The sequence below is a fragment of the Bufo gargarizans genome, chromosome 6, assembly GCF_014858855.1.
Source record: "Bufo gargarizans isolate SCDJY-AF-19 chromosome 6, ASM1485885v1, whole genome shotgun sequence".
In the NCBI taxonomy this organism is placed as follows: domain Eukaryota; kingdom Metazoa; phylum Chordata; class Amphibia; order Anura; family Bufonidae; genus Bufo; species Bufo gargarizans.
This window is the reverse complement of record NC_058085.1, coordinates 26,073,970-26,091,569: the sequence shown is the minus strand read 5'-3', so window position 1 is coordinate 26,091,569 and position 17,600 is coordinate 26,073,970. Positions and strand designations below refer to the sequence as shown.

General features: G+C 46.6%; 1 long non-coding RNA gene across 1 annotated transcript; it reads right to left on the bottom strand.

Annotated features, from left to right (window-relative positions):
* Positions 1 to 74: 74 nt before the first annotated feature.
* Positions 75 to 17,052, bottom strand: LOC122940516. Its single transcript, XR_006390341.1, has 3 exons — positions 16,925 to 17,052; positions 237 to 380; positions 75 to 125 (listed from the first exon to the last, which is right to left on the bottom strand). It is a non-coding gene; the product is annotated as an uncharacterized LOC122940516 (long non-coding RNA).
* Positions 17,053 to 17,600: the final 548 nt, after the last annotated feature.

Genomic DNA, 17,600 nt, shown 5'->3' with positions numbered 1-17,600 from the left:
TTGATTTCCTCATATATCAGGGGGTGAGGTGGAGGCTCCATGATTGAGCTCAGGGTTCTTCCCCATCCTTCAGAAACAGGGGCCTGACAGTGCTCACTAGAGGTCTTCTTCACTACTGTGTAGTCCTGGTTATAAAGAGACACAGTAATAACTATCACTCCTCACCTCGCCAGTCATGTCCATCTGTTAGTAACATAGAGAAGTTGATGTAATGTGACATTATCAGAATCTCTCACCTCTCCAGTAAGCCGGAAGAGGATCTCTAGGGTGAGATTTATTATACTCTCCGCCATCTTGTCCCTGTCCATCCTTGCGAGGTCAATACAAAGAAGGATCTTATATAGAAGATGTCCACTGAGCAGATCCTATATTGTAGGAACCTAAATGGAAATAAGATGAAAAGATGTAAAATCCTACAAAATCCCATGTTAAATACAATAACTGGAGATAAGAGGAGACATCGGAGGAGATAATAAAGTGCAGATGTTGTGTTCTCTCTTTTTATATGGATTGAAACATTTGTGAGGTCAAGGCAGTTTCATGATATGTCAAAATCCAATATATAGAAAATACAAAACATAAGTTGATCAACAAGTCATAAAACTGGGAATAAAAAATATACAGTTGCAAGAAAAAGTATGTGAACCCTTTGGAATGATTTGGATTTCTGCACAAATTGGTCATAAAATGTGATCTGATCTTCATCTAAGTCACAACAATAGACAATCACAGTCTGCTTAAACTAATAACACACAAATAATTAAATGTTACCATGTTTTTATTGAACACACCATGTAAACATTCACCAGTGCAGGTGGACAAAGTATGTGAACCCCTAGACTAATGACATCTCCAAGAGCTAATTGGAGTGAGGTGTCAGCCAACTGGAGTCCAATCAATGAGATGAGATTGGAGATGTTGGTTACAGCTGCCCTGCCCTATAAAAAAAAAAAAAACACCAGTTCTGGGTTTGCTTTTCACAAGAAGCATTGCCTGATGTGAATGATGCCTCACACAAAAGAGCCCTCAGAAGACCTACGATTAAGAATTGTTGACTTGCATAAAGCTGGAAAGGGTTATAAAAGTATCTCCAAAAGCCTTGCTGTTCTTCAGTCCACGGTAAGACAAATTGTCTATAAATGGAGAAAGTTCAGCACTGCGGCTACTCTCCCTAGGAGTGGCCGTCCTGTAAAGATGAGTGCATTAGCACAGCACAGACTGCTCAATGAGGTGAAGAAGAATCCTAGAGTGTCAGCTAAAGACTTACAAAAGTCTCTGGCATATGCTAACATCCCTCTTAGCGAATCTATGATATGTAAAACACTAAACAAGAATGGATTTCATGGGAGGATACCACAGAGGAAGCCACTGCTGTCCAAAAAAACATTGCTGCACGTTTACAGTTTGTACAAGAGCACAGGGCTCCAGATGGCGACCAAAACGGTTGCCAATGCGCCTTAAAAATTGCAGATGGCGACAAGACTTTTTAGTCTTGTCGCCATTTGCGAATGTACCGCCGCTCTTCTGCACAGCCTAAGTTCTCTTCAGTAGCAGTCAGTGGAGAAGGAAGAAGTCCCTCCCTCCCCACTGTGACGCAGCCGCCACTACCACCAATGGGGAGATAGCAGGGAGGAGGAGGGGAGGAGCTGTCACCACTGCGCCACCAATGAATGTAAAACATAAGTATAGGCAGCGGTATCACAGACCCGGCACCCGGCCTCAATAACAGGGCATGCGATACGCGGCAATTAACCCCTCAGGTGCCACAGATCGCATGCCCTGTTATTGAGGCCGGGTGCCGGGTCTGTGATACCGCTGGAGACAATTGTATAAAGGAGTTAAAGAGGACCTTTCATGGATCCAAAGAATATGAACAGCGGGGGCGAACGGATTGGTGCCCAGGAATAATAGTAAGTGCACTTAGATCCCTGGGCGCCGCTCTATGCAGCCTGCTACTAAGTTCATATTCTTTGGACCCATGAAAGGTCCTCTTTAATTACATTCATTGGTGGTGCAGTGCGCCCCCCCCCCCCAAGCTTCGTCCCCCCCCCCATTATCACTGGCCACAAGTTGTCGTCCCCATTGTTATATGGTGGCCACAGGGTCCCATCCCCTCCATTGGTGGCAGTGGCTGCCATGTTCAGCTCCCTGCTGCTGTGTGCACTATGCACAGAGCAGCAGGGAGATGTGTGAGATCCTATTCACCCTAATAGAGCTCTATTAGCATGAATAGGACAAGGGATGAAAAGATCCAGGTTCTAGCCCCTAAGGGAAGAAATGGTTATTAAATAAAAAGTAAAAAAAAAAAAAAAAAACACCAAAATACAAAAAGTTTAAATGGCCCCCTTCCCAGTTTTACAAACAATAAAGATTCAATAAATTACATATCACCACGTCCCAAAAAGTGTGAGCTATTAAAATATTAAAAAATATTTCCACTCGGTGAAGGCCATAAACAGAAAAAATAAAACTCTAAACCACGCAATTCGCCATTTTTAGTCACCTTGTCCCCCAGAAGTTGTCCCTGGATATGAGAGGTATGTGGTGCTGTTTTCTCCTATATGTAGTGCTGGCTCACTGCTGTGACCTGCGTCTCATCTTCTCAAAGTCCTTTTTCTTTTTAATTATATGCATTTAAAATTTGGCGACTAAAAAATGTAATTTGGCTCCTAAATTTTTTAGTTTAGGAGCCAATGGCTCCTGTCATTTTTTTTGGTCTGGAGCACTGGAGCACCTGGATGTTCCACAGCAGTACTGGCAAAATATTCTGTGGACAAATAAAACCAAAGTTGAGTTGTTTGGAAGAAACACACAGTACTATGTGTGGAGAAAAAGAGGCACAGCACACCAACATCAAAACCTCATCCCAACTGTGAAGTATGGTGGTGGGGGCATCATGGTTTCGGGCTGCTTTGCTGCGTCAGGGCCTGGACGGATTGCTATCATCGAAGGCAAAATGAATTCTCAAGTTTATCAAGACATTTTGCGTGAGAACTTAAGACCATCTGTCCACCAGCTGAAGCTCAACAGAAGATGGGTTTTGCAACAAGACAAAGACCCAAAGCATAGAAGTAAATCAACAATAGAATGGCTTAAACAGAAGAGAATACGCCTTCTGGAGTGGTCCAGTCAGAGTCCTGACCTCAACCCGATTGAGATGCTGTGGCATGACCTCAAGAAGGAGATTCACACCAGACATCCCAAGAATATTTGCTGAACTGAAACAGTTCTGTAAAGAGGAATGGTCAAGAATTACTTCTGACCGTTGTGCACGTCTGATCTGCAACTACAGGAAATGTTTGGTTAAAGTTATTGCTGCCCAAGGAGGTTCAACCAGTTATTAAATCCAAGGGTTCACATACTTTTTCTACCTGCACTGTGAATGTTTACATGGTGTGTTTAATAAAAACACGGTAACATTTAATTCTTTGTGTGTTATTAGTTTAAGCAGACTGTGATTGTCTATTGTTGTGACTTAGATGAAGATCAGATCACATTTTATGACCAATTTGTGCAGAAATCCAAATCATTCCAAAGGGTTCACATACTTTTTCTTGCAACTGTAGAATAAAATGCAGACAGACCTGCAGAGCGAACTAACACACCGGAATGAAGACCACATTAGCCCTTTTACACTACATGTGTCTATTTTATTCTAGATTTCTTTATTCCCAGTTTTATGACTTGTTGATCAACTTGGATGTTTAGTATTTTCTATATATTGGATTTTATAATCTACATCATTTGTATGTTTCATTTGTTGGTTTATAGAACAACTGAAAAACCGCAGGGTGTGCATTGTGAATGACTAGAATACTACAAAAACAGCCTTACACGGTCCGGCCCAGGTTCTGATATCAGCGCAGCTCCGGATAAGGAGCGATTGGTCCCTCATTTTTATACTATTGCAACCACTGAGGAACAAAACGTACCGTTTCAAAATGCGTCTGGTGTAACTGCGGTATTAATCCATCGAGTGTAATTGCGGCACCAACCTATTGAGAGGAATAAACGTATCCTTTATACCATTCCGGACACTGAAACATCAGAAGTCGGCGTTCCCGTATCCCTACTACACACGCCCAAGTAAGTGTGCTGGCACACGAGAGAACTATAGGATCCAGCAGCGCATCGAGATCATAGGTGAGCGGAGGTCATCAATATCAGATCAGGGGGGGGGGGGTCCGACATCCCCAGTCGATCAGCTGTATGAAGAGAAGGCACACGCTGTGCGCGCCTGCCGTCTCCAGTCTCTCTTCCTGCTTGCCATAGACACGACAGCGGCGAGCAGGACAGGAGACGGCGCGCACCTTCTCCTCATACAGCTGACCTGTGGGGGTGCCGGGTGTTGAATCCCCGCCAATCCGATACTGATGACCTATCTTGAGGATAGGTCATGAATATTAAAAGCCCGGAGAACCCCTTTTAAAAGCAGTTTGGGAAATATGCCTAAAAATGTTAAGAATAGTTTCTAAACATCCCAAAAAAAAAAAAAAAAGGACACCTACAGAATGAGGAACATAAAGTAGACATATGGGGGATGTAAAGTAATAACTGGTTTACAAGGTATCACTATCTGCCGGAAAAGCAGAGAAATTAACATTCTGAAAACTGTGAATTTTTCCAATTTTTTCTGAAGGGGTTAACGCAGGGAAATGTAACCGCAGTTTGTCCGTCATTTCACCGTCACACATAATAAAGATTGCGGTTTGATACCTACATGGTGTAGAGATGGGTCTGCACGGCTGATCGGTGGAGAAGACTTCTGGAGGGTCAGGATGCGGACTGTGACACCGGAGGGATTGAATGAAGAAATCCATGGAATTCCAGAATCTCTCCCTGTTTCCCCGGGTCATTCTGTCCTTCTCCAATATGGAGCATTAATACTCCTCCTCATGTGCACATGCGCTGCACTCTGCTTGGCTCCTTCTCCCCTGTGCTGGCGTGATGAGCATGAGACCACCACTTTCTGTTCCCCTGCGTATCCTCTTAGTGCCGGGGACAGGGTTTCCTTCCTTCCCGTACGCGCATGCGCCACATAACTAAGCGGTGAGTATTATATTATACACGGATATAAAAGGCTTCTCACACACAGCAGCACCAACCCCAAGATGAAGGCAGCAGCTGAAATGCACATCGGGGGGGACACATCCCCTACAGATGTCTGTCATTTCGGTTGGTGATTTTACTATTTCAGTCACTTTATTTGTGAATTTCCTTTCGCTGTTCTATGATTTCTGTCTCGTCAGCGCCTCACACTGGAGACCTGCGCACTTTGTCTCCGTTATTAGTAATTCTCTATGTATTTATATCTTTTTGGAGCCTGTTATATCATATTTATCATCTACGAGCACAATTACCGGCTTCACATCGCCTCCCCCCGCTCATAACAGTGTCCTCCGCAGAGGTCCCCATACCAGTGTCCTCCGCAGAGGCCCCCATACCAGTGTCCTCCGCAGAGGCCCCCATACCAGTGTCCTCCGCAGAGGCCCCCATACCAGTGTCCTCCGCAGAGGCCCCCATACCAGTGTCCTCCGCAGAGGCCCCCATACCAGTGACATCCACAGCGCCCCCATAACAATGTCATCCATAGCGCCCCCATACCAGTGACATCCACAGCGCCCCCATAACAATGTCATCCATAGTGTTAAATTAATTCGGCCACTGATCTCACACTGCCAACACACAGAGGGTGATGCCCCACATCATATACATTTCAGTTCAGCCCATATTCATTTAACCCTTTAAAAACACCAGTTACTTATTGAAATCAGTGACAGTGTCCTTCCTAGCTTCCAAGACCACAATGATTTGTATAATCCGCTCAGAGCACTGGGATGGTGTGCTATTTAAACTAATGACCCCACCCAGTGCACCTGATGAGAGGCGGATCCAGCACGGCTCCAAAACAAACACTAAACTCGTGCTGCTATCCTGGCCGACCTCCGCACATCGTCAGAGTGGGGCATGACAGTACCCCCCTTCTACGGGTGACCTCCGGACACCCCGGACCAACCTTATCCGCATGGGACCTATGAAAAGCCCTCACCAGTCGGCTGGCGTTGACATCCAATGCCGGAACCCACATCCTCTCCTCAGGGCCGTATCCCCTCCAGTGCACCAGGTACTGAAGGGAACCCCGAAGAACTCTAGAGTCGAGAATCCTGTAGATCTAAAACTCCAAGTTTCCCTCGACTAGAACAGGAGGGGGAGGCAATGGCGATGGTTCCACCGGTCTCACGTATTTTTTTAGTAAAGACCTGTGGAACACATCATGGATCCTCCAAGTCTGCGGAAGATCCAGCCGAAGCGCCACAGGATTGATCACCGCAGACATTTTATACGGACCAATAAATCTTGGACCCAGTTTCCAAGATGGCACTCTCAATTTGATATTCTTAGTGGACAACCACACCAGATCACCCACACACAGGTCCGGACCAGTCACACGTCTCTTGTCAGCCATTCGTTTATACCTCTCACCCATCTTCTCCAAATTCCCTTGAATCCTTCACCAGATGGAGGATAAGGCAGAAGAGAATCTCTCCTCCTCTGGCATCCCAGAGGAACCAGTCCCAGAAAAGGTACCAAACTGAGCATGGAAACCGTATGTGCCAAAAAATGGCGACTTACCCGTGGACTCCTGCCTACGGTTATTCACCGCAAATTCTGATAAGGACAAGTATAAGGACCAGTCCTCCTGATTCTCAGCCACAAAGCACCTCAAGTAGGTCTCCAGGTTTTGATTAGTACGCTCCGTCTGACCATTCGACTGCGGATGAAAAGCCGAAGAGAATGAAAGTTGAATGCCAAGCCAAGAGCAGAACGCCCTCCAAAACCTAGAGACAAACTGTGTGCCCCTATCAGAGACCACATCCGAAGGAATACCATGTAATTTCACAATATTATCCACAAAAATCTGCGCAAGAGTCTTAGCGTTAGGCAGACTAGTTAGTGGTATAAAGTGAGCCATTTTACTGAAATGGTCAACTACCACCAAAATCCCTGTTCTCCCGGAGGAACTCGGCAGATCCGTAATAAAGTCCATAAACAAATGCGTCCAAGGATGAGACGGAATAGACAATGGAAGAAGTGAACCAGGCGGTCGAGTATGAGCAACCTTTGACCGAGCGCAGGTTTCACAAGCTGTCACGTAATTCTCAATGCTCTTACGTAACCCTGGCCACCAGAACCTCCGGGATACTAGATCACAAGTGGACTTACCACCAGGATGTCCAGCGATTGTGATGTTCCTTCATTTCAATAGTTTTTTATTGAGTTTAGTAAAGTATAAAATAAAACATACATAAAGCATCGGGCAAACCCGACGGGTAAACAATAATTAATAAAAGGAACATTCTTCTATATGAAGAAAACAATGTGCATTACAAGTACTAGAAATGCCTGCTGACAGCATAAATCATTAAGTTGAGATATGTGGCTACCTATGTCTTATAATCAAACCAATGGCAAAGTGTCCACAGAATTGGACCCGTCTGCTCTCAAATATGGGTTGGTGTAAGATCCAACTTTGATATGGCATCGGAGACTCTAAATTGTATACTAAATTTGGATACTAAATGGGGAGCACGCCTATAGCTTCCAATTTTGGAGGAACCTATCATATCCTCCTCCTCCCCAGAGCTATAATCCTCTCATATGAATAAGTAATATTAAGTGCGGCTGTCAATTCAGAGATGTCTGGACGGTCTGGGGTCTTCCACCTTCGCAACAATAATTTTGCTGTCACACAAAAGATACAGATTATGGCCCTCATATGGACAGGAAGATTGTTTACTGAACTCCTATCAATAATAGGACCAATTGCGGTGTCCATGTCACCCCATAAGGCACAATTCTGGCCTGTAGTTCCCTACAGTGAGACCAGTACAATTGAATCAAAGGGCATTTCCATAAGATATGGAACAGGGATCCTCTACATCCGCAACCTCTCTAACACCGGTCAGATACTGAGTCATACATAAGTGCCAGTTTATCTGGCGTGTAGTACCACCGCAATATGGTTTTAATTGCTGATTCTGCATGGGATACGCACCTCAAATATTTATATAACATCCTGAGGGTCTGCATCCATTCCATTTCAGAAATAGACAGATTCATGTCCTTCTCCCATGCCACCATCATGTGTGAGCGTTTAAAGGACCCTGAGTGAAGAACGGAATTATAAAGGGGCTTCAAACCTTTCATATTGCTTGTGAGATACAGTTTTGATAATCTGTCCATTTTTACTCCGGATGGCTGCAGGTCCTGTAACAGATGACGGATCTGGAGATATTTGAAAAACTCCCGGCTCGGGATAGAAAAATTCTCACTTATCCATTGGAATGACTGCAGTACACCATGCGTTAGCACGTCCCCCACCCTGTGTATGCCAGCAGATGCCCACTTTGACAGAGAAAGTGACAGAGAAAAGGGTAAGGAGGCAGTCGTGGGGGGAGTGTCTGCATCTGCCAAAACGTGATAAGTGGACCACGCCTTCAGCGATGCCAATACTGCCGGGCCTAAGTTCTTGGGAGCAGGGATCTTCCAAAAGGGCAAGCTCAACAACCCCTCCAAAGAGTAAGGGGCAGCTTGAGAGGCTTTAAGCTGAACCCAGGGCAAATCCTTGGAAGCCTGAGTCCATCCCCTCAGCATGGAAACCAAGGAGGATATATAGTACAATTTTAAATCTGGCAACGCTAGGCTACCCATGCGGCGATCCCTGGTCATAATGTCTCGGGCGATCCTGGGGTGTTTCTTGTCCCATATGTATTTAGAGAGGAGTGTGCTTGGGAGAAAAACTTTTTTGGGAGGGTTATAGGCAGGGTGCGATACAAATAGAGAAACCTAGGAAGTATGAACATTTTAAATGTAGCAATCTTCCCCATCCACGAGGTGTCAAATTTGGCAAAATCTGAGAGTTCCCTTACTATAGAGCGGAGTAGGGCTTCATAGTTATGAGTGTATAGTAGGCTCTGAGAAGATGACATATTGACACCTAGGTATTTAATGCTATCAGGCCGCCAGTCAAAGTTCCATGCGCTTCGAAGATTTACCACTTGGTGCTCCGACATATGAATGGGTAATGCTTGCGTCTTTGAGGAGTTTAGATGGTAATATGAGAGGTAACCATAAATGGAAATCTGGGTCATAACCTCCTTTAAGGAATCTATGGGATTGGTTAGGGTCAAGCATACATCGTTTGCGTATAGGGATATGACATGAGAGCTACCACCAATATTAACCCCTACTATACGAGAGTCCTGTCTGATCGCCTGGGCCAATGGTTCCATGGCAATTATGAAGATAAGGGTGGAGAGAGGGCATCCATGTCAGGTTCCATTCGTAAGCTCAAACACTTCCGATAAAGCTCCGTTTACGAATGTTCAGGCTGTGGGGTTACTGTAAAGTGCCCTAATTACGGTAAGTATATTCCCTGTAAAACCCATCTTCTCAAGCACCGAAAAGGCAAAAGTCCAACGGAGCCTATCAAAGGCCTTTTCCGCATCTAATGCCAGGGCCAGTGTGGGGATTCTATTCTTCTGAACATGGTGTAGTATACCCAGGAGGCGTCTTGTATAATAGCAAGTTTGCCGGGATGGAACAAATCCAGTCTGGTCTACATGTATAATAGAGGGGAGAATTTTTGCTAGACGGGTGGCCACAAGTTTCGCATAAATCTTTACATCCTGGTTTAACAGGGAAATAGGCCTGAAGTTTTGGGGCCTATCTGGTTCCTTGCCCGGTTTGGGGAGAGCGATTATCAGGGCCTGTAAATTTTCAACTGGCAAAGAGCCTCGGGACATAGCTGATTGGCAGAATTCCGTTAGGTAAGGTCTAAATTGCTTATAATAGTGGCTGGCAAAGACATCAGGCCCAGGTGCTTTATCCTTTGGAAGAGATGCAATCACTGCTTCCACCTCCTTTATTTCAATTGGGGAATTGAGATCTAAAAGCTGGGAACTATTCAGTGAGGGTAATCGTGATGTTCCTTGAACACCTTGTATCGCAGGCCCTCAGGAACAAACAACCTCCCTGGGGGACAAGAACCAGGAGCCCCCTCCTGGGCTCCTAACACCTCCATCTCCAATTCAGGGTACAGAGCGGAGACCACCACCCATCTGCCAAAACCGGATCTTCTGAATCACCTCCCCCAGGAAAGCTGCGAGACAAGGCATCTGCCTTGACGTTCTTGACCCCTGGGCGAAAGGTAACCACAAAATTGAACCTGGTAAAAAACAGTGACCATCTGGCCTGCCTAGGGTTCAGACGCTTGGCAGATTGCAGACAAGCCAAATTCTTATGGTCAGTATACACCGTAATGGGGTGAGACGCCCCCTCTAACCAGTGACGCCATTCTTCAAAAGGCCAACAACTCTATCTCCAACATCATAATTCCTCTCGGCGACCGAGAGCTTCTTGGAGAAAAAGGCACACAGGACCCACTTGCCAGGAGATGAACCCTGTGATAGCATTGCTCCAACCCCCACCTCTGATGAATCAACCTCCACTACGAATGGCTAAGACACATCCGGCTGCACCAGAATGGGAGCAGACGCAAAACGCTCCTTAATAGCCGAAAAGGCCTGCAATGCCTCATCCGACCAGACAGAGACATCGGCGCCCTTATATTAGTAAGAGGTTTTACTAAGGTAGAATAATTTGAAATACATTTTCTATAATAATTCGTAAACCCCAAGAACCGCATCAAAGCTTTCCGATTCTCTGGTCGGTCCCACTCCAGAACCGCCCGGACCTTTTCGGGGTCCATACGAAAACCAGAATCAGAAAGCATGTATCCCAAGAACAGAAGCTCTTGCACCGCAAACAAACATTTCTCCAATTTGGCATATAAGTTATTCTCCCGAAGGATCGTCAAAACCTGTCTCACATGATCCTGATGGGTCTTCAGATCAGAATAAATTAAAAATGTCATCCAAGTAAACTACTACGAACCTCCCCACCAAGTGATGAAAAATGTAATTGACGAATCGCTGAAATACTGCTGGCGCGTTCGTCAACCCAAAAGGCATCACCAGGTTCTCAAAATGACCCTCGTGAGTATTGAAGGCCGTTTTCCACTCATCCCCCTCCTTGATTCTGATCAGATTGTAGGCCCCTCTCAAATCCAACTTGGAGAACACCTTGGCTCCAACAATCTGATCATAGCTCAAAGGCAGGGGATATGGATCCCGGACTGTAATACGGTTCAATTCCAGGAAATCCAAACACGGTCTCAGTGATCCATCCTTTTTCTTCACAAAGAACAAACCTACTGCCACTGGAGACTTAGATGGTCTAATATGACCCTTTGCCAAACTCTCGGCGACATACTTTTGCATGACCTCTCTTTCGGGTTGAGAGAGGTTGTAAAGCCGAGACTTTGGCAACTTAGCCCCCAGAATGAGATTAACTGGACAATCATAGTCTCGATGAGGGGGCAATTCCTGAGCCCCACCCTCCGAAAAGACATCCGCAAAATCCAAGAGATACTGCGGTAAAGCCGTAATGGACACACCAGAGATAGATGTGCCAAGACAATTATTCGAACAAAACTCACTTCAACCAATGATTTGTCTTGCTTGCCAGTCTATAATTGGGTTATGTCTAGTCAACCATGGCAACCCCAAAACTATAGGAGCTGGCAAATCCTTCATGACAAAACAAGAAATAATTTCAGCATGTGAATCACCCACCCTTAAGTGAATACCATGAACAATGTGAGTAAGGCTCCTTTGAGAAAGAGGGGAAGAATCAATTGCAAAAACACGAATCTCGTTCTCTAAAGTGCAAGTACTTGCATACCTGCCTGCTCCACCACACCATTCATACTACCAAGTGTGAGGGAAGTTTTTTTTTTTCTTTTTCTCTTCCACCTGTGGTTTAACGTAAGGACAAGCAAAAATAAAATTACCCCTCTTTCCACAATAGTAACATAGTTTGTGCACTTTCCTAAAGTCTCTACTATCAGAATGGCAAGAAACCTGACCCAATTGCATGGGTTCCTCCGCTACCCCAGAGTTACCTGTAACATCACCCAGGATGGCAGTAGAGACGAAACCACTCACAGAAGGGATACCTTGCGTGGAGGGAGCCCTATACTTCTCTCTGATACGTCTATCTAGCCGTACTGCTAAAGACATAGCGTTCTCCAAAGGGTCTGGGTATTCGTGAAAAGCAAGGGCATTCTTCAATCTTTCAGATAACCCCTGACAAAACTGACTACGTAACGCGGGATCATTCCAGTCTGTTTCAGTAGCCCATCTCCTAAACTCAACACAGTAAGCTTCTGCAGTATGTTCCCCCTGAAACAAATTACATAATCTCGACTCTGCCATCGAGACCCGATCTGGATCATCGTAGATTAATCCCAGAGCCTTAAAAAATTCCTCCACCGACTGGAGGGCCCGAGAACCAGGTTGCAGAGAAAAGGCCCAGGATTGCGCATCCCCTTTAGGCAGAGAAATAACTATACCTATCCTCTGACTCTCATCGATGGACGCAGCCAAAAGTAATATTTGCAGGATTCTCTAAAACGGATAAAGTCATCCGTACCTCCTGAAAATCGATCAGGGAGAGCCACTTTAGGCTCCACACAAATTTGACCTGCACCAGCTGCCAGAGCATTCTGACACCGTGTGACCGAACCACGTAGCTCCACAACCTCTAGGGATAGTCCCTGCAAGCGGTCAACCAGTGCTTTAATAGACGCCATCAAAAAACCGCTGAGTAATGGCAGTCACAGTATGGCAGATTATAATGTCATGGCGGGCGTGCACTCAAAATCACAGATAACCCACCAACCAGGCTCTGGGCGAGAGACAGGGGAAGGTTCGCCTCCTAGCTAATCTCTGACCTCTTTCCCTGCACTGCTCAGCCCACATGCAGACCTTAAAAGGTAGGTATGATGTGTCCCCGTGCCTGGGCTGACAAAACCCAAAATTCCCCGAGATGGTGAAGAGGGGAAATAGGAGCAGCCTGCTCGCACAGAACCTGGATAGGAGAAATGACACAAAACAACCAAACTTGAAATCACACTTATCTTTCTGAGCTGGAACAGAAAACCTTCCTTTCTAGCTTCCAAGACCACAATGATTTGTATAATCCACTCACAGCACTGGGATGGTGTGCTATTTAAACTAATGACCCCACCCAGTGCAACTGATGAGAGGCGGATCCAGCACGGCTCCAAAACAAACACTAAACTTGTGCTGCTATCCTGGCCGACCTCCGCACATCGTCAGAGTGGGGCATGACAATAACGCACCCTGCACCCGTCTACGTCTCTGAGATCTCCTGGACATGTCTTCTATATAACGCACCCTGCTCCAGTCCACGTCTCTGAGATCTCCTGAATATGTCTTCTATATAACGCCCCCTCCTCCAGTCCACATCTGAGATCTCCTGGATATGTCTTCTATATAACAACCCCTGCTCCAGTCCACATCTGAGATCTCCTGGTTATGTCTTCTATACAACGCCCCCTCCTCCAGTCCACGTCTCTGAGATCTCCTGGATATGTCTTCTATATAATGTCCCCTCCTCCAGTCCACGTCTCTGAGATCTCCTGGATATGTCTTCTATATAACAACCCCTGCTCCAGTCCACATCTGAGATCTCCTGGTTATGTCTTCTATAGAACGCCCCCTCCTCCAGTCCACGTCTCTGAGATCTCCTGGATATGTCTTCTATATAACGCCCCCTGCTCCAGTCCACGTCTCTGAGATCTCCTGGATATGTCTTCTATATAACGTCCCCTCCTCCAGTCCACGTCTCTGAGATCTCCTGGATATGTCTTCTATATAACAACCCCTGCTCCAGTCCACATCTGAGATCTCCTGGTTATGTCTTCTATAGAACGCCCCCTCCTCCAGTCCACGTCTCTGAGATCTCCTGGATATGTCTTCTATATAACGCCCCCTGGTCCAGTCCACGTCTCTGCGATCTCCTGGATATGTCTTCTATATAACGTCCCCTCCTCCAGTCCACGTCTCTGAGATCTCCTGGATATGTCTTCTATATAACAACCCCTGCTCCAGTCCACATCTGAGATCTCCTGGTTATGTCTTCTATAGAACGCCCCCTCCTCCAGTCCACGTCTCTGAGATCTCCTGGATATGTCTTCTATATAACGCCCCCTCCTCCAGTCCACGTCTCTGAGATCTCCTGGATATGTCTTCTATATAACGTCCCCTCCTCCAGTCCACGTCTCTGAGATCTCCTGGATATGTCTTCTATATAACGCCCCCTGGTCCAGTCCACGTCTCTGCGATCTCCTGGATATGTCTTCTATATAACGTCCCCTGCTCCAGTCCACGTCTCTGAGATCTCCTGGATATGTCTTCTATATAACGCCCCCTGCTCCAGTCCACGTCTCTGAGACCTCCTGGATATGTCTTCTATATAACGCCCCCTCCTCCAGTCCACATCTCTGAGATCTCCTGGATATGTCTTCTATATAACACCCCCTGCTCCAGTCCACGTCTCTGAGATCTCCTGGATATGTCTTCTATATAACGCCCCCTCCTCCAGTCCCTGTCTCTGAGATCTCCTGGATATGTCTTCTATATAACGCCCCCTGGTCCAGTCCACGTCTCTGCGATCTCCTGGATATGTCTTCTATATAACGCCCCCTGCTCCAGTCCACGTCTCTGAGACCTCCTGGATATGTCTTCTATATAACGCCCCCTCCTCCAGTCCACATCTCTGAGATCTCCTGGATATGTCTTCTATATAACACCCCCTGCTCCAGTCCACGTCTCTGAGATCTCCTGGATATGTCTTCTATATAACGCCCCCTCCTCCAGTCCCTGTCTCTGAGATCTCCTGGATATGCCTTCTATATAACGCCCCCTGCTCCAGTCCACGTCTCTGAGATCTCCTGGATATGTCTTCTATATAACACACCCTCCTCCAGTCCACGTCTCTGAGATCTCCTGGATATGTCTTCTATATAACGCCCCTTGCTCCAGTCCACGTCTCTGAGATCTCCTGGATATGTCTTCTATATAACGTCCCCTGCTCCAGTCCACGTCTCTGAGATCTCCTGGCTATGTCCTCTATATAACGCCCCTTGCTCCAGTCCACGTCTCTGAGATCTCCTGGATATGTCTTCTATATAACACCCCCTGCTCCAGTCCACGTCTCTGAGATCTCCTGGATATGTCTTCTATATAACACCCCCTGCTCCAGTCCACGTCTCTGAGATCTCCTGGATATGTCTTCTATATAACACCCCCTCCTCCAGTCCACGTCTCTGAGATCTCCTGGATATGTCTTCTATATAACACCCCCTCCTCCAGTCCACATCTCTGAGATCTCCTGGATATGTCCTCTATATAACGCCCCTTGCTCCAGTCCACGTCTCTGAGATCTCCTGGATATGTCTTCTATATAAGCCCCCTGCTCCAGTCCACGTCTCTGAGATCTCCTGGATATGTCTTCTATATAAGCCCCCTGCTCCAGTCCACGTCTCTGAGATCTCCTGGATATGTCTTCTATATAACATCCCCTGCTCCAGTCCACGTCTCTGAGATCTCCTGGATATGTCTTCTATATAACATCCCCTGCTCCAGTCCACGTCTCTGAGATCTCCTGGATATGTCTTCTATACAACGCCCCTTCCTCCAGTCCACGTCTCTGAGATCTCCTGGATATTTCTTCTATATAACGCCCCCTGCTCCTGTCCACGTCTCTGAGATCTTCTGGATATGTCTTCTATATAACGCCCCCTGCTCCAGTCCACGTCTCTGAGATCTCCTAGATATGTCGTCTATATAACGCCCCCTGCTCCAGTCCACGTCTCTGAGATCTCCTGGATATGTCTTCTATATAACACCCCCTCCTCCAGTCCACATCTCTGAGATCTCCTGGATATGTCTTCTATATAACGCCCCTTCCTCCAGTCCACGTCTCTGATCTGGATATGTCTTCTATATAACGCCCCTTCCTCCAGTCCACGTCTCTGAGATCTCCTGGATATGTCTTCTATATAAACGTCCCCTGCTCCAGTCCACGTCTCTGAGATCTCCTGGACATGTCTTCTATATAACGCCCCCTGCTCTAGGCCACGTCTCTGAGATCTCCTGGATATGTCTTCTATATAACGCCCCCTGCTCCAGTCCACGTCTTTGAGATCTCCTGGATATGTCTTCTATATAACGCCCCCTCCTCCAGTCCACGTCTCTGAGATTTCCTGGATATGTCTTCTATATAACGCCCCCTGCTCTAGTCCATGTCTCTGAGATCTCCTGGATATGTCTTCTATATAACGCCCCCTGCTCCAGTCCATGTCTCTGAGATCTCCTGGATATGTCTTCTATATAACGCCCCCTCATCCAGTCCACGTCTCTGAGATCTCCTGGATATGTCTTCTATATAAACGTCCCCTGCTCCAGTCCACATCTCTGAGATCTCCTGGATATGTCTTCTATATAACGCCCCCTGCTCCAGTCCACGTCTCTGAGATCTCCTGGATATGTCTTCTATATAACGCTCCCTGCTCCTGGCTTTTGTTGCACCTGAGGAAGGCCGCCCTTGAAATGCATTGTATACTAGAACCAGCCTCTTGTGATTGGTATGTTATGTTATTATCTTTAGGCTGGTGTCCTGCCCCAGAAGCTGCGTCTTTACCTCCTGCTTCATGTTCTCTGGAGTTTGTAGATTAGGCTGAGTTCACACTTCAGTTATTTGATCAGTTATTTCCATCAGTTATTGTGAGACAAAACCTGGTGCGGGAGAAAACCACAGAACAAGTGCAGATCTTCCCATTACACCTGATCTCTGAGTCGCTTCACTACTGGTCTGGGCTCAATAACTGAAGGAAATAACTGCAGTGTGAACTGGGCCTTAAGGGCGGATGGAGCTGTGTATCTCTGTGGCTGTGGAGCCTTATATGTGTGGCTGTGATGAGTGCTCCACTTACCTGGGGGCGGGCGTGTCCTCCTCTGACAACCCTTCACTATGGAGCCTCCTGGGCTGTAATTTCTACCATGCAGTAGTCGGGCTCCAGGCTGTGCTGCAGGAGAAGGTACAGGACCTATGATGATGTCATGACCATGTGATCAGGTATGGGAGGAGTCAGGCTGTGCTGCAGGAGAAGGTACAGGACCTGTGATGATGTCATGACCATGTGATCAGGTATGGGAGGAGTCAGGCTGTGCTGCAGGAGAAGGTACAGGACCTGTGATGATGTCATGACCATGTGATCAGGTATGGGAGGAGTCAGGCTGTGCTGCAGGAGAAGGTACAGGACCTGTGATGATGTCATGACCATGTGATCAGGTGTGGGAGGAGTCAGGCTGTGCTGAATGAGAAGGTACAGGACCTGTGATGATATCATGACCATGTGATCCGGTGTGGGAGGAGTCAGGCTGTGCTGCAGGAGAAGGTACAGGACCTGTGATGATGTAATGACCATGTGATCAGGTGTGGGAGGAGTCAGTCTGTACTGCAGGATTAGGTACAGGACCTGTGGTGATATCATGACCGTATGTGGGCGGAGTCAGGATGTGCTGCAAGAGAAGGTACAGGAGCTGTGATGATGTCACGACCATGTGATCAGGTGTGGGAGGACTCAGGCTGTGCTGCAGGAGAAGGTA